Here is a 23,885-nt window from a genome sequence, read left to right as displayed (position 1 = left end):
AGGCACTGGATTTAATCTTTTTTCAGATAAAATACTCATGCTGTTGATACTTTTATGTAGATCTTTGCCAAGTCCTTGCTGATAGCTGAGTATAAATTTATTTTACACAGAAAGATTTTGAAATTTGAACTTAGTAAACATTTTTTTCTTTTGGTGGAGGGACCCAGAGAGATTTGGCATTTGCTTACTTTCATTTTCAAGTTGAGCAGACTTGATTTCATTAAGCATGTTGACTACAAAGAGAAATTGTTGAGAAGCCGACAACCATGGATTTATGTATCAATTTGTCAATTATTTTAAAGTACTTTTATTTCTCAAGTCACAAATGCATTTAACTTCTGGTAAGATGCTACCTAAGTTTTGCACTTAAATCTGAAAACAAGTGCATTTTATTAATTTTTTATGTTCTACATGTCCCCCCACAATTTTAGAGAACTTATCAGATCTGTTATATTAAATGATCAAAAAATGTGGAAGCATTTTTCCCTGGAATAATGGTGTTATCTTCATGATTCTGTAGCATGATCATTTAGGGCTTCATTTATGTAGTTACATTTAATATATAACAAAGTCTGAAACAGTGAATTGATTCAGTTGAGCTAAGTTTCTCTTTCTTAATTAAAAACACATTGAAAAAATTTACCTACTGATATTGAATATAATTTATAGGTTATTCAAGCTGCTTAACCAGCTTATAGTCTTCTTAGTAGGGAAAATTGCCATATTCTTAAGCTTGATTAATTTTGGAATGATGTGAATATACCTTCTAGTTGCTACAAAATCTGTTTAATCTGTTAGAATTTATTTCCAGTATTTGCATGTATTAATCACTGTGAGTACATTCTGTTTCTTGGCATTGCTTTGGGATCCTTCTATTCACTGTTTTCAGAACATGTGACTAATTCTGTTGTATTTATGATCTATCAAAGGAACCAAACCATCAAAAATTTTGGTCACGTTCATTTGGTGGTACTTAAATGAGTATATCTCAATAATTTTGGAAAATGAAAGAAATTACAGTCTTAGACTTGTCATTTCTTTTATAAACCAGGGAAAATTATCTGTTACTATGTCAAAATATATTGAGTAAAGATTGGTTAGAATGTAGCAGACATTTAAAAATAATGTTAACCTTTCTTCGTATGTAGCACATTGTTTTTGACCTTTTGAATGGTGAATTGATAGTAATTCTGCCTGATAACAAATGGCAATCTTAAAAAATTTTGCCCTTGTGTGTACTGTTTATGAGCAAATGTCTGGGTAATTCTTTGTTCATTGAATGCAAGGAAGTGGATTATTTGCATGAAGCTGCATTTGCTGTTTGAGAAATACAGGGAAAAGAGCCATTTCTTTTTAAGGAGATTATGAGAAAATATACAGAAAAAAACTAGTCAGTCTTTGAATTTTTTTTTTCAAAAGTTGTATGCTTCAATTTCCTTTTGTCTTTGAAAAGGGAGTTCTTACAATGGGTAAATCGTTGTTGTTGTTGTTGTTGTTATTATTATTATTTATTTAATTTATTTTTTTGTTGGTCATGGGGCCTGAACTCTGGGCCTGGGCACTGTCCCTCAGCTCTTCAGCACAAGGCTAGTGCTCTACCACTTGAGCCATAGCACCACTTCTGGCCTTTTCTGCTTATGTGGTGCGAAGGACTCGAAACCAGGGCTTCATTCATGCAAGGCAAGTACTCTACACTGAGCCACCTTCCCAGCCCTATTATCATTTTTTTAATTACACAAACTAGGATGTTTCATCTTGAAATTCTAATGTTATGTACTTTGGTCATTTCACCCTTATTCATTCTTACTTTCTTTCAATCTCTCTTCTTCCCTTTATATATCCTCAATAGTCCCCCTTTCACTTCCAATTCACTCTACTTCCCCAAGATTTCACATGTGAGAGAAAATACGTGATGAGACTTGTCATTGTGCCACTGGTTTATTTCATTTATCATGATGATCTCCACTTCTGTCCAGCTTTCCACAGACAATTCGTTATGGAAGAATAAAACTTCATTGTATATATTTTCTTTATCCATTCATCATTTGGTTATGGTGAATAAGTGCAGCAGTAAATATGGATATGAAGATATATGTAACAATAAGTTCACTGATTCATGTGTGTGTGTGTGTGTGTGTGTGTGTGTGTGTGTTGGGAGCTTGAACTCAGGACTGATATGTTGTCTTTGAGCTTCTTTTGCTAATGTCTAACATTCTACTACTTTAGCCACAGTTCCACTTCTGTTTCTTTGGAAGTTTATTGGAGATAAGAAGTCTCATGGACTTTCCTGACTAGGTTAGCTTTGAGCTGCAGCCCTCAGGTCTCTGCTTCTGAGTAACTAGGATTACAGCCCTGAGCAATCGAACCCAGCTTTCAACATAGTTTTTATTTGCATTTCCCTGATAGCTAAAGATGTTGAACATTTTTTGTGTATTTATGAACTATAGAAATGATCCCTGAAAGTATAGTCTTTTTTGTGTATATTTACTAGAAATCATATTTATTTGAAAATTGTCTGCCCAGTTCATTTGCCCATTTGTTGTATTATTTGCTCTTTTGTATTTACGATTATTTTTAGTCATTTATATATTCTGGATATTAATTCCCTGTGGAATGGATAGCTGACAAAAATTTTTATCTTATTTTACAGACTATCTCTTCACTCTGTTGATTGTTTCTTTTGCTGTGCAAAAATTTTTAAATATAATCCCATTTGTCAATTATTTATTGTTTTTCTTGAACTATTAGAGCCCAGTGCAGAAGACTTGAACTGTTTCTTCTGGTAGTTTCTAAGTTTTGGGTTTTATATGGAAAAATTTGATTTTGTACAGAGTAAGAGATAGGTATCTAATTTCATTCCTCACCATATGGGTATCAAGTTTCCTGGTACCCCTTGGTATATAGACTTCCTTTTCATAAATGTATGTTTGGACACTTTTATCAGAAAGAATGACATTGCCCCATTTGTTAGGAAATGGAAAGACTTGGAAAAAATTATATTAAGTGAAGTAAGCCAGGCCCAAAGAAACATAGGTCCCATGATTTCCCTTATTTGCAATATCTAGTATATGTATGAGTCAAGCAGAAAAGGTCAGGTAAGGTGATGTTAGGTGAAATGAACCCCAAGATAAGTATTCAAATGTTTTTTCTTTCTTGCGATTGTTTCTAACATATGTATAAGATGATTTTTTTGTTGTTTATGTATGTCCCTCCCCCATGGTATAACCTCTATTTTCACTGTTTGATGTTGGTATAATTTGTGGAGTGGAAGGGAAAAAACAAATCATTTAAATAGGGATATGGGTGAACCCATTGCAACAATGAGATGTACAAGATGTTATTTCAAAAAATGAACTTTACAACTTTGGTACAGAAGGGGGGTCGGGGAGGGGAGATGGGAAGGGATGGGAAGGGGAAACAAAGGAGGAGGCAACGATGCTTGATAAGAAATATACTCATTACCTTGCTCATGTAATTGTAACCCCTCTGTACTGTATTTTCACACACACACACAAAGAATATTGAGAATCATATGGCCAGGCACTGGTGGCTCACCCCTGTAATCCTAGCTACTCAGGAGGCTGAGATCTGAGGATCGTGGTTCAGAGCCAGCTCAGGCAGGGAACTCTATGAGACTCTTATCGCCACTTAGAAAACCAGAAATGGACCTGTGGCTCAAGTGGTAGAGCACTATGAGCTGAAGAGCTGAGGGAAAGTGCCAGGCCCAGAGTTCAAGACCCATGACCAACAACAACAACAAAAGAATCATATGGCTGTACCTTTGTAAGCTTCTTTTTGAATCTTCTATTTCATTGGTCCACATGTTCATTTTTTTGCTTTCACTATTATCTTTAAGTAGTTGTACAAATGAGTTGCCATTTAACAAAGCAGTCTATGAATATAATATATCTCGATCAATATCACCCATTTCAACATTCTCACTCTGCCCACTCCTTCCTTCTCTCTTCTTAATTTTGGAGGATATACACTGGATTCTTGAGTCTTTCTCCTTGATCTCACCCCACCCTTTTCATGTATCTTCTTCCAGGTGTTTCATTTTTTTGAACTTTGATTTTGCCTTTCTAAGAAACTATTTGAGTTCTTCCTTGAATCTACTATATTTCAGTTAATATATTTGTATACATTTGCACACTATCCAACAAATTTGCTTATATGCTAATAAACTAAATCTAGCTTTCACATATAAAGAAAAAGCTGCATTTTTTGTCTCTCTGGACCAGACTTACTTAGCAATTTTTTTCCATTTCTTTACAAATGGTACAATATTTTTTTCTAATGAATGAGTAAAATTCCATTATGTATACATACTACATTTTCTTGATTCCTTCATCCATTGAGGGGCATCTGATTTGATTTCATACCTTGTTTATGGTGAATAATGCTTCAATAGCCATGGTTGTGCTTTACTGTATTGTGGTTTGTAATTTTGGGGGTAAATGCCCAGAAGTGAAATTGCTAAATACAGGGTCTTTCTTTGCTTAATTTTGTGAAGCTCTCCACACAGTTTCTAGAGTGGCTGAACAAGTTTACATTCCCATCAACAGTGTATTTGGGTTCCCTTTTGACCACATTGCCACCAGCATTGATTATTGTTTATTTTCTTGATAATGGACATTATAACTGGGGTGGGGTGGGGTGGAATACCAATGTTGTTTTAATTTACTTTTCCTTTATGTCCAGAAACATTGAGTATTTCTTCATGTCTCTATTAGCAACTTTTACTTCTTCTGGGAAGACATTTTTTTTAGTTCATTAGCCCATTTATTAATTGAGTTGGTGGGTTTTTTTGAGGGTTTAAGTTTTCAAGTTCTCTCTATATTGTGGATATTATGCAGTTGATGTGTAGATGGTAAAAATCCTCTCTCATTGTGTGGGCTGTTCTCTTAGCTTGTTGGTTATGTCCTTGACCTGCATAAGAGTTTTTAATTCAATGCAGTCCCATTTATCATGTCTTTGATTTGCTGTACTTCTGGATCTTTACTTTACCTCTCTGTTTTTGTGCTAGTTCCATGATGTTTTTGATACCATTGATATGTAGTACAGTTTGTAGTCAGGTATTGTGATGTATCTAGCCTTAGTCTTTTTACTCAGGATTACTTTGGGGGTTTGAAGGTCTTTTGAGTTTCTGTACGAGTTTTAGGATAGGACAACCAATTTTAAGTTAATCTGTAAGTTGATGAATTCTAGGATAATTTATAACTAATCTTTCTGCACACAATAGTCAGCATAAGAAAAATAAAAGGTTAACTTGAACTATATAATCTCATGTTTTATAATTTTTTAACAAGTGTATTGAATTCTTTTAATGCATAATTTTGTTATGCATAGCACTATAAACTATGAATCAATAAAATTACTCTATGGGCTTTAAAAGATTAAAAAATAAGAGTGAGATAGATCTTTCTCATTGGCAGGAGGCAATATCAGAAATCCCAAGAATCACCCTAAAATAGGATTGTGACCAATCCATCCCAATTTAAGGCTAAGGTAATTAAGTAAGTAAATATGACAATTATAGAAGGAAAATTGTTACTTATGAGGATAACAGTTTGAAAATAAAGACAGGCTTCTTTGGGAGTCCTTTGAATAAGGTGTTTATCATACTAAAATTTGTATGATTTATCAAGTGACAAAATTTGCTGAGGAATAGGTCACCACAGGCTTTGAAAAAGAGGATTAGGTGAAAATATGCCCTCACTACTGGCTGGTGGACAGTTGGGCATTACTCTGTTCTCTTTCATACGAGTATGAGCACGAAAGCAGGGAGAGCAAATGCAAAACCCTTGTTTTCCCAAATTGGGCATGCTACTCCATTAAGGTCTGCAAGGAATCTTCTTTCTTGTACTAGAACAAAAGAGAGTTGATTTGTAATAAGCTTCTGGTTGTAATAGCTGACTTCAGTAAGAGGCTGCAAGTGTAGTGGTTCAGTATTGGGCTCCAATATTCCCTCGTTTCAGACTTTGCAGTATTACTGTGTGAACTTGTTTTTTTTTTCAATTGTCACTTAGGAATGGGTGTTAATGATACCTATATCAAAGAGTTGTGAAGATTAAATCTGTTGTATATAAAGATTTGTAATGATCTATGGCATGTTAACAAGCACATTATTGCCAACATTAGTTGTTGACAAATGGTTATATATTCTAAGATCCAGAGTGGCTCTCAGCAGGCCACTGTAGCAATAATTAGTTGTTTTAGTTTCTGTCCACTGTATTCTGAAATATTTAATAAAAAGTTCTATGAACAAATAATTTGTAACTAGTGAATATCATTTATTGTAGCATATTGTCTTAATAGCTTCATTTTATTATTAGTTATTGCTCTTATTCTCTCCTCATGCCATATTTATAAAATCAGCTCTAAAACATAGGTATGCATATACAAAAATACATTAGCACATGTAGGATTTAATACTAGCTGTGTTTTTAAGGATCTATTTGGGGTTTTGGAAAGTATCCACTGTTAATGTAGTAAACTACTACTCTACTAGGATTCCATGATTATTGATCTTTAACTTGACTATAATATTCCAACTCTCATTTGTTACAGAGGGATTAGTAGGCTTTAAATATATTTAACAGCAATTTTAGATTCTTCTTGGTTACAAATTAAGGTCAGAATGAAGGACTAAAGCCAAGGCCTATATATAATAATTGGGACAAGTTTACATAGATGAGACTTAATGTGAGTTATTTTCATTTTTGTAAAAATTGCCTAGGACAAAAATTCACTGCGAATAAAGTATAATGTGTTTTACTAATTTTATTTAGTACTTTTTTTTTTTTTTGGTCCAGTCCTGGGGCCTGAATTCTGGGACTGGGCACTTTCCCTCAGCTCATCAGCTCAAGGCTAGCACTCTACCACTTGAGCCACAGCGCCACTTCTGGCTTTTTTCTTTTTGCTTATGTGGTGCTGAGGAATTGAACCCAGGGCCTCATGCATGCAAGGCAAGCGCTCTACCACTGAGCCACCTTCCCAGCCCCTACTTAGTACTTTTATTCTAAATAAAAGGCTAAAGTGAAATGTTATAAATATAATAGTATATAACTGAATTAAATAAAGTTCCTATTTGACAAAGTACATTTTGAATTTCTGGTGATTATTTCTGTAAAACATCTAGTTGCTTAAAGTTGCCAAAGAACTCCTAAGTACATGTAATTAATTAACTATTTGGATGAAACTTAGGTGTTGTATTTTGTGTGACATCTCTCAATTTCAGCTTTGTTTCTTTTTTGTTGTTGTTGAGTAGACTTTCTCAATGTGCAGTTATTTCCCCAAAATTAGCATGAGGTTACTTGAATTCCAGGTAACAAATTGTGAAAACAAGCAAATAAACATACAGAATCTTCCAACATTGCAGTGAGCACAGTTCTGGGCAAAAATATAACAAACAAATAAGCCCTTGACTTCAGGGGATCTCTGGTAGTGAGTATAATTACTTAATACAAGAAACTGTAAGAGAATGTGGAAAGTTGTAAGTGTCATAATGATTGTAAAGAGATGGAAAGTAGGCAGAGAAGAGGAGCATGTGATGAGCCATTAGGTGGGTGTAGAAGAGGTAGATGTTGCAGATAATCCTGAGAGGGGATACCACATATTGAAGTGGACCAAGTGGAAGGCAAATGACCTACTTGGGTTGTACAGAACAACCCACTTTGGCCACTGCCTAAAGATCTCTCAGCCTATCATAGAAAAGGTTTATTGGGGTCAGATAGTGTAGTAATGAATGTTAGATTATGACTTCCAATCTGAGAAAATGTCCTTGCTGATCAACTTATTCCTAAGGAAAAATAAAACAAAAAACAAAAGGCCAGTTTCTATATTTTGAACTCATTTTAAGAGCTCTAGCCTGCTTGAGACTTTGGAAATGAAAATTAAATTCCTGAGTAGATTTAGTAGACATGGTAGGGGGTAGATGCAAAATGAAGGCTTTTTAATAAATTTCTCTATCAAAATGTCATGAGGGCATGACTTAGTCTATCCACAAGCAAGATCAACAGTCCTAGATTTCAGATCCTAAGAGACCTCCTGCTTCTCCCTGATGTAAACTCTATTTTATTGCAAAGTAATCTGATTTAGCTTTGGCTTTGTTTTTGACATTTCCTAGACCAAGGACAATCTAGTGGGATCATTTTAATACAATGAATACTCATGTCACTATGGTGAATATTTGGATAAAAAGGACTTCGTCTTAGAGAAAAATGGAAATAGAAATTGCTATCTCTAATTATGGAAGCCACTGGGTGTTTTAGCTTTGCTTTTTACATTTAGAAAAGATAAAGTAAACTGTTATTGCTAATATTTTTAGTATCACCATTAAGGATTCTAGGCCATAGACCAGAGAGCTTTCAGTATTGCCCAGGTATTTAGAAAAACAACAGCAACAATAACAACAACTGAATAAAGTACAAGAGACAATTTCCTGGGCTGGGAAGGTGGCTCAGTGGTAGAGCGCTTGTCTTGCATGCCAAAGGCCCTGGGTTCGATTCCTCAGCACCACATAAGCAAAAAGAAAAAAGCCGGAAGTGCTGTAGTGGTAGAGTGCTAGCCTTGAGCTGAAGAGCTGAGGGACAGCGCCCAGGCCCAGAGTTCAGGCTCCAAGGCCGGACCCCCCCCCCCCCAAAAAAAAAAAAAAAAGAAAAAGAACCAAGAAAGTGTCATCTGTAGATGGGGATTGTGACAAAATTAGAATCTAATATTCTTAATACTAAGTCCATATAAAGTATATCAGAAGTGAAATTTCTGCCAATTGCACAAGGGTGCAATGAAACCAGACAGGTGTTCTTTGAATCTATTTTTAGAACAATAGCAGATGTGTATAATAGAAAGTACTGTCTCTTCCTATAGAATTCGGTATTGTTTGAAAGTTCTATTTTTTCACAAACTCTTGTGATTGTTCTTATTAATCCCTCTGAATTCACATTGCTTGGGGAAAAGCTGTACACAGGGAGGGGTACTAACATTTTTAGTACTTGCCTTAGATTCACAAAACCCTTTTCTGGAAGATACCTTGGAAGTCATTGAGCTTAGACACCTTTACATGTTTAAACATTATTTTTTTCACTCTCAAAGACAAGTAAAAGACATTTAGAAAGAAAAGACCCTTTATTTATCTCAACTCTTTAAACAAACAATGTAGGAACATTGACAGGAAAAATAATTAAAAATAATGGAAGAATCCTTCGTAAAATTCTTCTTTATAAAAGGTGAAAGAGACTGACTGGTTCCAGAGAAGTATATTGCAAATTATACCTCATATAAATACACACCATTATTGCTTCTTCTTGCCTCCCTCACCTCTTCTTATTTCTTTCTTCTTTATAAGATCAATTCAAGCTTGTAAGAACACATGGACTCTTTTGTATAGTGTAGAGGGAGAAATACAGCACAGAAAAGATAGGTTTCCAGAGCTACACTCTTGTGTTTGAATCACTTACCTTTACTCATTTTATTTGAATCTTAAGAAAATTTTATCTTAGGGCTGGGAAAGTGGCTCAGTGGTAGAGTGCCTGCCTTGCATGCCTGAGACCCTGGGTTCGATTCCCCAGCACCACATAAGCAAAAAGGAAAAAAAGCCGGAAGTGGCGCTGTGGCTCAAGTGGTAGAGCGCTAGCCTTGAGCTGAAGAGCTGAGGGACAGTGCCCAGGCCCAGAGTTCAGGCCCCACAACCGGACCCAAAAAAAAAAAAAAAAAGAAAAGAAAATTTTATCTTAGAAAAGTAAGTTAACCTCTTCCCTCAGTGTTATCATCTATAAAATGGAGATGCCAATATGGTAATTATTACAGTAGTAATTAGAATCCAATGAATTAATCATCGAAGCAATACATAGCATGCTCAATGAAGAGTCCAGCTTGATAAATCTAAGCTATAACTATAATTCCTGCTAAGCTAGGTAAAGCTGAGGAGAAAGCTAAAAGTATATGTATACATATATATGCATACATATACTAAAAGTTGACTATAAATATATATACAAATTTAGTATGTGTGCACACATTTATACACATTCTACTTTATATATAGTATACAAAAAAGAAGTTAAGTACTTTGTTTATATGCTATGGATTGTAGCAGGATTATATCCAGGAAGCTGGGATCTAGAGCTGTTGCTCTTAATCCTTGTGTTGCTATATTGCTTCAGGTAACATGCATCTGAATTAGATCTTCATGTGTAAGGTATCAAATGCCAAGCACCACAGTGAGATCAGAAACATTCAAGTAATCAGAAATTGCCTAGAAAACCGATGGAAGACTTGATACTCATTGATTTCATTATATTTCTTTTCCTCAGTTTCCCTCCTACTAGAGCTATCAAAAGTAAATCCATTCGCAAATTCCCACTGAGCAAGGTGCTGAGCAAATTGTGGTTGTTACTTGTAATCCTCCTCTACCAGATGCAGTCTGCTATTTGAATAACACCAAACAAATCAGTACCCATATGGCTCAGTGATCCAGAAAAAGTTTCTAAGCCTCTGTAAGTCTCAGAGCACATACCTGTTTAGAAGATTTTTAATGGTATTATACATACTTTGTATTATCTAGTACTGTGTGCAGTAAATATAAACCCTACAGTGAATGCTAATAATTATTGTTGCAATTATATCCAACCCTGGGAAAAATAGGTGAGGAATCATTTTATAATTTCGAGTGAGAATCATCTAAAGATTTGACCACTTACATGCCAATTAAAACATCAAACTTCAGTGATAGAGAGAAAGCAAGGGAAGGGTGACACTGTTCAAAAAGAAATGTACTTATTACCTGACTTATGTAACTGTAACCCCTCTGTGTACCACCTTTACAATAACAATAAAAAATTGAGTTGTATCCCTATCTGTGCCATTGGCTTGAATATATCATAACTTCTTTGCACAAAAAATTATAGCAAAAGTGATAGTATTCATGTTTTCTCCACCTGGATGGTGTAATTATTTGAGATAATTAAAGAAAAAAAACTGTCATATTGAAAAGAGAGGGTATTCCTATCCTTCAGAGTCACTGGTACCACCGTGCTTTTTCACATGCTGTACCATCTGTGTAGAATCCCCTCATCTATTATGAAAATTTTGTTCATTTTCTCAGACTTAGTTTTAGCATACATTAGTGAGATTAGGTGGTCATTTATATATCTCTTAGAATAACTAATCTTACTTAATATTTCTCCTGTGTACTGTGTACTATTTAAAAAATTACGCACTCCTATACCTTTTCTCTTTGAATGCAAAATCCTGGAAAGCAAGTGTGTCTTTTAATTCAGCACAGATTCTGGCACATGTTAAATGATTCGTAAATACTGACTCAATAAAAGATAATGCTTTCAAAATTTAAGAATTCTAAGAATGCTTTAGGGCATCAAAAGTAATTTCCTAGGCTTACTGAGGGGTGTTTACTCTGAACTGGCAGGTAGTAAAATGTATTAAAAATGGTGGAGAATAATAACAGTAGCAAAATAAATATTAGAATAATTAAAAATGGCATGGTGACTTAAAAGTTCAATATATTGAACAGAATAATACTTACTCTCTTTAATATGTTGCCATGAAAACAGAGTTAAAGATGAAACAAAATCACATTGTAGGTAAAACTAGTAGTTAAACAAGTAGCTACTTTTTTCTTACTGCATAAATACTCTTATAAGAAAATTGAGGAATTAAAAAAAAAAAAAACTTTCTTTCTCCCAAGACAAGATGAGTTGGGAAGAATGGGTGAGTGAAAAACCAGAAACAGAATTGTGTAAGCAGAAAAACAGATGGAAAATGATTAAGTTTCTTGATCTATGGAGAAAACAGAATTTCAATGGCAAGTGTTGAGAACAATCCAAGCTAGTCATGGATCCAGCCCTTCTTCTAGTGGCCAAGTAAATGTCGCCCAATGATTACAGCATGAGATGGAGTTGTATGCTTAGGAGAGGGTGAAGCAGTCCCACTGGATGAGGTAACCCCTGTACAGTGATGGGAGAAAGCACTAAATACAAACAGCTGGATTTGAGGAAGAAAGGCTTGATCCCAATTGCTTCCTTCATCTGTTATAGCTACAAAGAGGCAACCAAGGACCATGAGATCTTGGAAGAAAACTTGTAATGCAAAAGATAGGAGTCAAAACAAATGGAAATAAGGGAATCTACTGATGGAAGGAAGTAAATGAAAGAAGAAGCGTTCCAAATTCTGTCATTAGTACCTTTAGAAAATAAGATAAAATATTGCATCATTTAAATGGGACTTCAGCGACCAGACAAGATATTAAAGGGTTTTCTCTGTGGTAACCAGCTCAAAAGGCATGTACCAAGCATGTTGACATCAGGTTTCCTAAAAAATGAGACAAGAAGTCCCTTTACGAAGTTGACCTATTCTATGAACATCCTAGAGTTTCCAATAACTTTGGTTTCCAACATATGAACCAAAGATTTTGAGAACTCTGAAGAAAAGTTCTATAACTTTTTTCCATAAGATAGAAGCCAAACAGAAAAGCCAAACAGAAAAATGAATCCTATTGGGAGCAGAGAGTGGTAGGGTGAGAAAAATTTCCCCAATTAGATCATTAGTACCCATAGACAACGAAGATATTTCATTCATTAAAGAAAAGAAAGAAATATTACTCAGGATCATTGAGAAAATAAGTAAAACTTTTCAGAGTTAAGAAATATAAAATAGTTCAAATGCAAAAAGTACAGAAATGAAGAGAGTTGTTTTAAAACCCAGTCACAGTTCCAGCTCTTTTAGAAGCCAGATAAATGTCCCACCCTGATTACAGCATGAGATGGAGTTGTATGCACAAAGCACAGAAGATAAAGATGAGGTAATCCCCCTGCCCCCAAACGGAGAGGAAAATTAAAAATACAACTGAAAGAATAAGGAGACACAGGTCTAATGTCTTATCTAACTATTCCAGAAAACAGAGAAAACAGAAGAAACAATCCAAAGTGTACTTAAGAAAGGGATGAATTGCAAGTGCATTTTCTTGGAGATGATAAAATTATCCTGTATCTTGATTGTGATAGTGGGCTTGGGAATCTATGCATGTGATAAAACTTACTGAACTATGTGCCAAAGTTTTATATTTATAGGAGAAAATTTACAGGAGAAAATTTGAATTTATAGATTGTGATTTACAAGATGAAGTAGAAAGTAATAGATGCCAAGAAATCCTGAGTGTGGTCTTAAAATAATTTGTAGAAATACAGTCTGTTGGGTTTCCTACTTTGTCCAAGATGACACAATTGATTGAAACATCCATTATTTAAATTTAGCTCATCTTAAAGTCTGACCAAAATCATACCCTTAGAGCTCCTATAAAAGAGACCTAGGAGTTTCCAACTTATAATTTGTTGGGAAAAAACAATTTCCTAAATCGATCATGCAGCTGAACTTATTATGAGTTATTCCACTCCTATTTATCTGGTCCTTTGCTGACCCATAAATTTTTTTTGTGTGTTTCTGGTAAATACTCTAATAAAACTAATAAATATTTTATTACTGGGGAGAGAAAGTTAAAAGTAAAATCACCATATGATTTTGGATTCTGAGACACTGACAAAAGACTTAAGAACTTAAAAACAAGATCTAGAAGAGATATCTGCACACTCATGATCACAGCAGTACTATTCATAATATACAGGAAGTAGAAAAATGCAAATTCTTTTTTTTTTAAATTTTATTTTATTTTATTTGAGAACATACTGTACAGAGGGGTTACAATTACATGGGCAGGATAATGCATACATTTTTTACCAAGCATTGCAGCCTCCTCCTTTGTTTACCCTTCACCTCCCTTCCCAGCCTCCCCCCTCCCCCCCACCCAATCATACCCCCCCTCTTCCCCCCCCCCCACCGACATTGTAAAGCTGGTTTTGACATGACATTTTGTACTTCTCATTGTTGCAACAGGTCCACCTGAATCCTTAAACGACTTGTTTGTCCCCGTCTCCTCCACATGTTATACTGACATCAAATATAGTGAAAGCGGGGGTTACACTGTGGGGGAGGGACATACAAAGCAACAAAGAAATAATCTTATAAATGCGTTAGAAACACATGCATGAAAGAAACAAAAACATTAAAATACATATTTGAGGGTTCGTTTTCCTAACATCACATTCTCTGACTTTTTCCCCTTGACTCATACCTATACTAGATATTGCAAATAAGGGAAACCATGGGACCTATGTTTCTTTGGGCCTGGCTTACTTCACTTAATATAATTTTTTCCAAGCCTTTCCATTTCCTAACAAATGGGGAAATGTCATTCTTTCTGATGGAGGCATAGAATTCCATTGTGTATATATACCACATCTTCTTGATCCATTCATCTACTGAGGGGCTGGTTGGTTCCATATCTTAGCTATGGTAAATAATGCTGCAATAAACATAGTTGTGCTGGTAGCTTTAGTGTGGTCTTTTATGTAAACATTAGGGTAAATGCCCAAAAGTGGGATTGCTGGGTCACAGCGGAGTTCTATGTGAAGTCTTTTGAGGAACCTCCATACTGCTTTCCAAAGTGGTTGAACAAGTTTACATTCCCACCAACAATGAAGTAAGGTTCCTTTCTGTCCACATCCCCTCCAGCATCTGTTGTTGTTAGAGTTCTTGATTTTTGCTGTTCTAACTGGAGTGAGGTGATATCTCAATGTTGTTTTGATTTGCATTTCTTTTATGGCTAGGGATGTTGAACATTTCTTCATGTGTCTATTGGCCATCCTTCTTTCTTCTTCAGAGAAGCTTCTCTTTAAGTCTTTCGCCCACTTACTTATTGGGCAGTTGTTTCTTTGAGGATTTGTTGTTGGGTGGTTTAATTTTTTGAGTTCCAAGTATATTTTAGATATGAGACCCTTGTCCGTTGTATGGCTAGTAAAGATCTTCTCCCAATCCGTGGGCTTTCTATTGATCTTGCTAGCTATGTCATTTGCCCTGCAAAAGCTCTGCAACCTTATGCAATCCCATTTGTCCAACCTTTCTTTGATTTGTTGTGTTTCCGGGTCTCTATTCAGAAAATTTCGGCCTGAGCCAAGGAGACCCAGGGTTTCTCCTATTCCATCCTGTAATGTTTTCAGAGTGTCTGCTTTGAGTTCAAGGTCTTTGATCCATTTGGAGTTGATTCTGGTGCAGGATGATATATAAGGATCTAGCTTTAGTTTTCTACATGTAGTTAACCAGTTTTGCCAGCACCATTTACTGAAGAGGCTGTCTGTCTTCCATTCTATTGTTTTAGCTCCCTTATCGAAGATTAGATGGCTATACGTCTGTAGGTTCATTTCTGGGTTTTCAATTCTATTCCATTGGTCCTGAGGTCTGTTCTTATGCCAATACCAAGCTGTTTTGATTACTATGGCTTTATAGTAGAGTTTGAAATTTGGTATTGATATTCCTCCAGCAGTGTTCTTTCCGTTGAGGAGCGTTTTTGCTATTCGGGGTCTTTTATTGTTCCATATGAATTTTTGGATTGCCTCTTGTATTTCCTTGAAGAATGAGGGTGGAATTTTGATAGGTATTGCGTTGAATTTGTAGATAGCCTTGGGAAGTATTGCCATTTTCACGATGTTAATCTTTCCAATCCAGGAGCATGGGAGGTTTTGCCATTTTTTAAGTTCTGTGTTGATTTCCTTTTTCAAGATTTTAAAGTTTTCATCATAGAGGTCCTTCACTTCTTTAGTTAATTCCTAGGTATTTTATTTTTTGTGGGGCTATTACAAATGGAGTTGCTTTCCTAATTTCAGCCACACTTTTCTCATTGTTGGCATACAGAAAAGCCATTGATTTTTGGGGGTTAATTTTATAACCTGCTACTTTGCCAAAGTTTTGAATCAGCTTGAGTAATTTGGGAGTGGAGTCTATGGGATTCTTTAAATACAAGATCATGTCATCTGCAAAGAGGGAGAGTTTTATTTCTTCTTTCCCTATTTGGATCCCCTTTATGTCTGCATCTTGTCTTATTGCTGTAGCTAGGCATTCTAATACTAGATTGAAGAGAAGTGGAGAGAGTGGGCATCCTTGTCTTGTTCCTGAGTTAAGGGGAAATGGCTTTAGTTTTTCACCATTGAGGATAATGCTGGCTGTAGGTTTGTCATATACAGCCTTTATTGTATTGAGGAATGTTCCATGGATTCCTAATTTTTCCAAAACTTTCATCATAAAGGGGTGTTGGATCTTGTCGAATGCTTTTTCTGCGTCTATTGAGATAACCATGTGGTTCTTATTCTTGCTCCTGTTGATGTGATGAATAATATTAATTGATTTGCGTATATTGAACCAGCTTTGCATCCCTGAAATGAATCCTGTTTGATTGTGGTGTATGATTTTTTGGATGAATTGTTGAAGTCGGTTAGCCAAAATTTTGTTGAGAAGTGTTGCATCAATGTTCATCAAAGTAATGGGTCTATAGTTCTCTTTCTTTGATGAAATGAGTAAATTTCTTATCAAGCATTGTTGCCTCCTCCTTTGTTTCCTCTTCCCATCCCTTCCCATCTCCCCTCCCCACCCTGCCAAAGTTGTGAAGTGATATTATATCTGTCTTTAAGTATTGCATGTCAACAGGCAAAAGAGAAATAAAAATAATATCAATTCTTTCAAATGTTACAGCGTTTTAACTATTTAAAAAGCTAAAATATAGCTTAAATCATGTTTAATAGTGTAATACATCATCTATAAAAGTAAAATTGAAGTTGTGATTCTATTTTGCCAACATTTAATTCATGCTATACTTTCTGTTGGGAAATTCCAATTTCTTTCTTTCCTTTTTTCTATTCTTCTTCATTTTCTTTTCTTTTCTTTTCCTTTTTCTTTTTTTCTTTTGCTTTCCAGGGAAACTCTTTTGTCTAATCTAATTTCTCACTCTACAATGGATCTGAGCTTGGTGTGAACGAATCTTGTGAAGGAGAGCTAACTAACACACAATGAAATCTACCCCATATTTGGAAAATTACAAAGTGTAAGTAGATTGTTAGGGCTACCTTTCTGTTCTCAGGATTTATCACAATAAAACTAGAGACAGAGAAATTAATAGAGAGGGAGGTTGTTTTTGAATGTGTCTAAGTGAGCAAATAAACTAATGAATGAGACCAAAACCTGTGTAACTATTATTTTATTCCATATGTTCTGTTTTTCCTATTCTGGTGCTCACTGATTCTACTTATCCACCTATTGATGATGGTTTGCTTCATAGAAATTCCTAACATGAAATGGGTTTTAGAATTTTTTTGTTATTTATATCTTATCTAGGAATTCTACTTAGGCATCAACTTTTAAAAAGTATTAGTCATTTTTATGTTTTTTTAAATTGTAAAAAATAGTATACAGAGGGGTTTTCTGGGTCTTCAGTCCTATTCCATTGGTCCTCAAGAATAGTCTTGTGCCAGTACCAAGCTGTTTTGATTACTATGGCTTTGTAGTAGCATTTGAAGTTTGTTATTGATATTCCTCCAGCACTGTTCCTTCTGCTAAGGATTGTTTTTGCTATTCAGGGTCTTTTATTATTCCATATGAATTTTTGGGTTGCTTCTTCTATTTCATTGAAGAATGAGGTTGGAATATTGATAGGTATTGCATTGAATTTGTAGATAGCCTTTGGCAGATGATGTTAATTCTCCCAATCCAGGAGAGGAGCATGGGAGGTTTTCTCCACTCCTAAGTTCTGCTTTAATTTCCTTTTATAGGTTTTTAAAGTTTTCATCATAGAGATCCTTGTGTGGCTATTACAAAAGGAGTTGCTTTCCTGATTTCAGCCATGCTGTTCTCATTGTTGGCATACAGAAAAGCCATTGATTTTTGAGGGTTAATTTTATACCCTGTTATTTTACCAAAATTTTGGATCAGCTCAAGTAATTTGGAAGTGGAATCCATGGGATTCTTTAAACACAAGATCCTGTCATCTGCAAAGAGGGAGCTCTTTACTTCATCTTTCCCTTTTTGGATTCCCTTTTATGTTTGCGTGTTTTCTTTCTTTCTTTTCTTTCCTTCCTTCTTTCTTCCTTCCTTCCTTCTTTCTTTCTTTCTTTCTTTCTTTCTTTCTTTCTTTCTTTCTTTCTTTCTTTCTTTCTTTCTTTCTTTCTTTCTTTCTTTCTTTCTTTCTTTCGTTCTTTCTTTCGTTCTTTCTTTCGTTCTTTCCTTTTTTTGGTCCGGTTGTGGGGCCTGAACTCTGGGCCTGGGCGCTGTCCCTCAGCTCTTCAGCTCAAGGCTAGCGCTCTACCACTTGAGTCACAGCGCCACTTCTGGCTTTTTTCTTTTTGCTTATGTGGTGCTGAGGAATCGAACCCAGGGCCTCAGGCATGTAAGGCAAGTGCTCTACCACTGAGCCACCTTCCCAGCCCTGGCATGTTTTCTTATTGCTATAGCTAGGCATTCTAAATTGAAGAGACGTGGAGAGGGTGGACATCCTTGTCTTGTTCCTGAGTTTAGAGACAATGGCTTTATCTTTTCACCATTAAGCATAATGCTGGCTGTATGTTTTCATACACTGCCTTTATTATATTGAGGAATGTTTCATGGATTCCTAGTTTTTCCAGCACCTTCATCATAATCCATGTATTGAGATAATCATGTGGTTCTTATCCTTGTTCTTGTTGATGTGATGAATTATATTAATTGATTTGTGTATATTGTACCAGCTTTGCATCCCTGAAATGAATCCTGTTTGATTGTGGTGTATGATTTTTTTAATGAGATGTTGAAATTGATTGGCCAAAATTTTGTTGAGAAGTTTTGCATCGATGTTCATCAAAGAAGTGGGTCTATAGTTCTCTTTCTTTGATAAGTCCCTGCCTGGTGTGGGAATGAGGGTTATAATGGCTTCATAGAAAGAGTTTGATAGTGAACTTTCACTTGCAATTTCATTGAAGAGTTTGAGGAGTATTGGTGTCAGTTGTGTTTTGAATGCACAACAGCCCAGTCAGAGGTGAATCTTTTAAAATCCAATCTTTGCTGACTTATCAGAGGAGAAATACAAAAATCTTGATGGTGAGCACCACCTATACGTTTTCCTTTCACACCACCATTGTAGCATTGTGCTTTCATGAAATCTGTAAACTTTTTGATAGAGAAAGCCAGCCATGTTTTCCTGAATTTTGTGGATTTCTTAAATACAGATCCAAATAATAATAAGAAATAGCATTTTTAGAATTTGCTACAAACTAAGCAATTATATGAAATCAAAGTGGCAGGAATAACAATAACCTTACATATTTTACTGAAGTTAATACTGAGCTAGAGGTAGCTTCAATATCAGAAAACTTTTACCTTTATCATTTCAACCATGATCTTAACTCTGGACTATTTTATTTCAATAGACCAGAGTCTCTGACCTAATTTTCAAGCCTATCCCAACTGATCTTTCAATGGTGCTTATATAGAGTTTTCCAAGTAGATGAAAAATGAATGTCTGAGATATTGTATATGATGATTGCATTCATACATTCTTAGCAAGACTCCCTCAACAGAGGATTGTATGCTCTAATTTCTATCTCAGTTCTATTTTTTCTTGTATGTGTAAAGATAAAACAACACATTTACTTTGCATAAGTAAATTGAATTTAATTTTGTTGCTTTGCCAACTCAATTAGATTCTTTAGAAAGGGACTCAAATTCTTTTAAAATAAAAGTATGGAGAAAGGAAGAGAAATAGAGATTATTGAGTTACTTCAGAAGAAATAAGTTTCATAGTATTACTTAATTTGGTATATTAGATACACTTAACTCATTATTATGATGGCATATAGAATAGACATTATTTTAGATTTTAGGAATTGTACCTTCAAAGTATAATGTTAGTAAAAAGTTGAAAGAGTTCATTTACTTATATGGAAAGTCCTTTATACAATTACTTAAAGTTAATAAAATAATATAAATTGGTTAAATTAGCCAGAGATGCTGGTACATGCCTGTAATTTTAGTACTCAGGATGCTGAGGGAGCAGGAACTTGAATTGGGCTATTTTTCAATTACAGATGAATTGAAAAATGAAAATAAATAAATACATGATGATCAATATCTCCCCTTTCATCAGTCTCCCCATCCCAGCTACTCCCTTCAATTTTACTAGTTTCACAGGATTTACATTGAGTAGTATGACTGCAATCTTACCTACCTTCCTCTCTTCATTTATCCATTTCCTTCATTAGTACTAGCTTCCTAGAGTTCACTTCCTTGGAATATGAGTTAGTTTTCTAAGTAATTGTGCTAGTTGAATTGTCTCCTAATATACTATACTTTAGTTAACACATTTGTGTATACTTACAAATGACCATTTATATATTTTGCCTCCACATATGGGAGAAAACATGTGTCCTTTGTCTCTTTGGGCCTGACTTACTTCATTTATCATGATTTTTCCATCAATTTCTTTGCAAATGATGTAATATCATTCTTCCTAATGGATGAATAAAACTCCATTGTATATATACACACCACATTCTTTTTTATCCATTTGTCCATTGAAGGGGATCTGGGCTGTTTTTTTACCTTGGCTATGGTGAATAATACAACAATGAATATGGCTGTATGAGTGGCTTTATTGTATACTCTGCTTCTGGCCAGAAGATTTGGGGTGAGGAATGAAAAATGCCCAGTGCCCATAATATTTTATTTCACTCACAGGGGTGAGAAATGAGTCTAACTGACTTATAGTTAAATCAAATATATTATTTCCACCTCTGCTTTTATAAACAGATTGTTCTAGGGCTAGCTTATTGGACTTATGGGAAAATAAAGTAAAGGGAACATTCCAAGAAGTAGATAATAAGAAATCAGGAAGCACACAAGGATTCCTCCTTGTCTTTTTTTACTGGATTACTGCAGAAGGTCAGACACTCATAACATATTGATATTTTTTACTTAGACATAGTATAAACACCACCACACTATCAGATTTCTACTGGTATTATTAACATTCCAAGCAGACTAGTTACATCTCCTGTAGGCTGTCACAGTTTCCATAGGGCTGTAAGGTTGCCACATCTCCCTTGTTTTCGTTTTTTAAAATAGCCATCAGTTGTGAAGAAAGCAGCATGTTCATCTTCATTCTGAGCTGTTCCATTTGAGAGGTAGCACCACATATTACTTGGAAGTCTAAAATAATAGTAAGGATTATTCTCACGACAAATAATCTCCATATGCAGAGGCTGAGTCCAGAGAAGCACATTTAGGATTAAACTAAGACTGTTTGATAGTTCCTCAAGAACTGATTCGTAAGTACAGCTTTGTAACTCATTGAACTGTGATAGCAATTGTAATAATAATATATAATAATCTAATCTACTTCCTGGTGGAGGGAATCAGAGAAAGTACCACAACGATGTCTTTTTTTTTTTTTTTTACCAGTTCTTAATCACATTGGAAGAATTACAATGTAGTACAGTTACACAAAATTTTTCAAAACCAGGATCACATTGTAGTTGCTATCCTTCAAACAGAGCCTGCTAGTGCTCTCTGCCATTCAATGACTTGTTCTAATGCATCTAGCATTGTTAAAATTGTTTGATCTGTATGAGTTTGAGTTAATAACTCCTGGGTAAAGTTCTTTAAGTCAGAATCACTTGGCTAGCTGTTTTGAGAGAAGGGGTAAGAGCAGCCATACTAACATGTAAAAGCTGCAGAAACAGTGAAGTCCCTTAAGAATCCAATAAAGCATTTGGTATGTACAAGGGAACATAGGGCCAGTTTTAACAATAATTCCAGACATTCCCTTCCACTACCTAGTGAAATTGAATGGTACTCATGTTGCAGCTCCATGATTGAGCACAAAAACATGGGTGATGTGAGCCAGGCATGGGTGGCTCATGCTTGTAATTTTAAGTATTCAGACGGTTATATCTGAGGATTGCAGTTGGAAGCTTGTCCATGCATGAAAATCCATGAGACTCTTATCTCCAATAAACTACCCCAAAAAGCTGAAAGTGGATCTAGCTAATGTAGTAGAGTGAACAAAAAAAGCTCAAGTCAGTGCCCAGACCCTGAATTCAAGGCCTATAACTGGCACAAGAAATAAAAAACAAACAAATCTTGGGTGATGTTTTAACTGGCTATGTTAATGTGGGAAATATAAGAAGTGAAATAAAATCCCCTTATAAAAGTTAGATTAAAATGCCTCTGCTTGTGTAAGGTTAATGGATCTAGTCATAGCTAACATATAAGGATGAGAAGTACAAACCATGACATGATCAAATAGATTATGTTCCAATTTCATCACAAATGATGCATCACTTTTTGTATAATTTCCATACAGATCATACTTTAAAAACCAGTTCTACTTAAGAAAACAGCTGTAAGTCTCCAAATTTTGTTTGAAAATGGCACATATGAATTATTGAAAATTACTTATATAACAGAGCCTGATATAATTCCACCTTCCCAAGAATAGAATTATTAGAAGAGCAGTGGTCACTTCCTGACAAGAAGTGTCTGTGGGATCCCCACAATCAAATAATGAGAAAGTGCCTGTTTTTTTTTTTTTTTTTAGTTGTCAGGGAAAAAGAGGATCGAGGAGGGCACCAAAGAACTGCTTTAGTCTCAGTTTCATTTATGTTTCATGTGGCAGTGATCTAAACTTGGGGGTAAAGTTGAATTGTCTATAGTCCAACTAGAGGCATTTAACCCTACAGTCTGAATGAAAGGCTTAGGGGGGTATTATTATGAACAGGTGATAGTGTAAACGTTCTTGTGGTATATTCTGAGGATAGTTACTACCGATGTAGTAGAAAATCAAAGGGGTGGAGAGGAGGACAAAAACAAACATTGTAGTTCAGGTAGTTCCTACCAGTCAGTTCTATTAAGTAAGGGCCCTGCTGGTAGGACCCATTATCCCCCTACCCAATTGTTACAATGGGAAACGGGGGCTCACTATCCAGCCATGTGAGTACTCTATATATAGGTGGCTTCAGCATATGAGCTCAGAACCTCTGGCAAAATTATAAGGAAAATTATCCCGGGAATTTAGGCTACCTGAGTAGGGTTGTTAGATGCAGCGGCTAGATAAACTACAAGCTGGTTTTCAAGTGTGTGGAGAGCTTTCACCCTTCACATCACTTTTTCTTCTGCCTGGCGCCATTTTGTTGCTATATGTGTGGTGTGTTTTGTGTGTGGTACTTCCGTTCAGGGTCTTGCAAGGTCATCTTTTCCATCGGTAACAGAGGGTTGAAGTGCTGGTCCTTCAACTCATGGCATGGCTTGAGTTTGAGTAGGGAGGCACTGAGATACTATAGGAAGTAGAACAGAAACATATGCTCTACCCCATGTAATAAGACTGTAAGACCATTTACCGGACCTAGTTCCTTGAAGATCTGTATCAGGATGGTGCATTATGTTCAGTAAAAGAAGAGGTTGCTTGAAAATGCCTTTCAGCCACTGTAAGACCCTGTTGGTCATGAATAAAAAAATTAGAGTAAATAAAACTTTAATTGATCTCTAGGGAATATTTCCTTATTACCCTTTTGTTGTTATTGTTTATTTAGATAGGTTTTTAAGAACCTGATGAATATGTTCTACAGTTCTTGACCTTGGGGCTTATAAGGAATAAAGAGTGAATTTTCCATTGCTGTAAAAATAGCTGAAAGTTATGGGCTGTATAACAGGATCCATGATTAGTTTTTAGTTGTGGCATTCTTATGTGACTAAAACTTTCTAACGAGGATGAGCTGACATATTTAGCTGTTTCTCCATTTAAGGGAATAGCATGAATAAAATGAGAAAAAGGATCAATGGAAACATAGCTATTGTTGCCCAAATGAAAGGACATGAGTTATATCTGACTTTCAAATCCAATTGGCAAGTAATCCTCTGGGGGTTGACTCCTAATAATTTAGGGTTGCCTGCATGTTGTTGATAGTCTAAGCAGGCTTATTTATATCTTGGGCTTGGTCTCCAGGTTTCATACAGTATCCTAA

General features: G+C 35.4%; 1 protein-coding gene across 13 annotated transcripts in view; it reads left to right on the top strand.

Annotated features, from left to right (window-relative positions):
- Slc4a10 (solute carrier family 4 member 10) overlaps positions 1-23,885 on the top strand; it is a 274,758-nt gene that overhangs the window by 77,813 nt on the left and 173,060 nt on the right. The window lies entirely within an intron of this gene.

This window comes from Dipodomys spectabilis, unplaced genomic scaffold (assembly GCF_019054845.1).
Source record: "Dipodomys spectabilis isolate Male_0828 unplaced genomic scaffold, ASM1905484v1 ptg000256l, whole genome shotgun sequence".
NCBI lineage: Eukaryota > Metazoa > Chordata > Mammalia > Rodentia > Heteromyidae > Dipodomys > Dipodomys spectabilis.
This window is presented reverse-complemented; position numbering and strand designations above follow the sequence as displayed.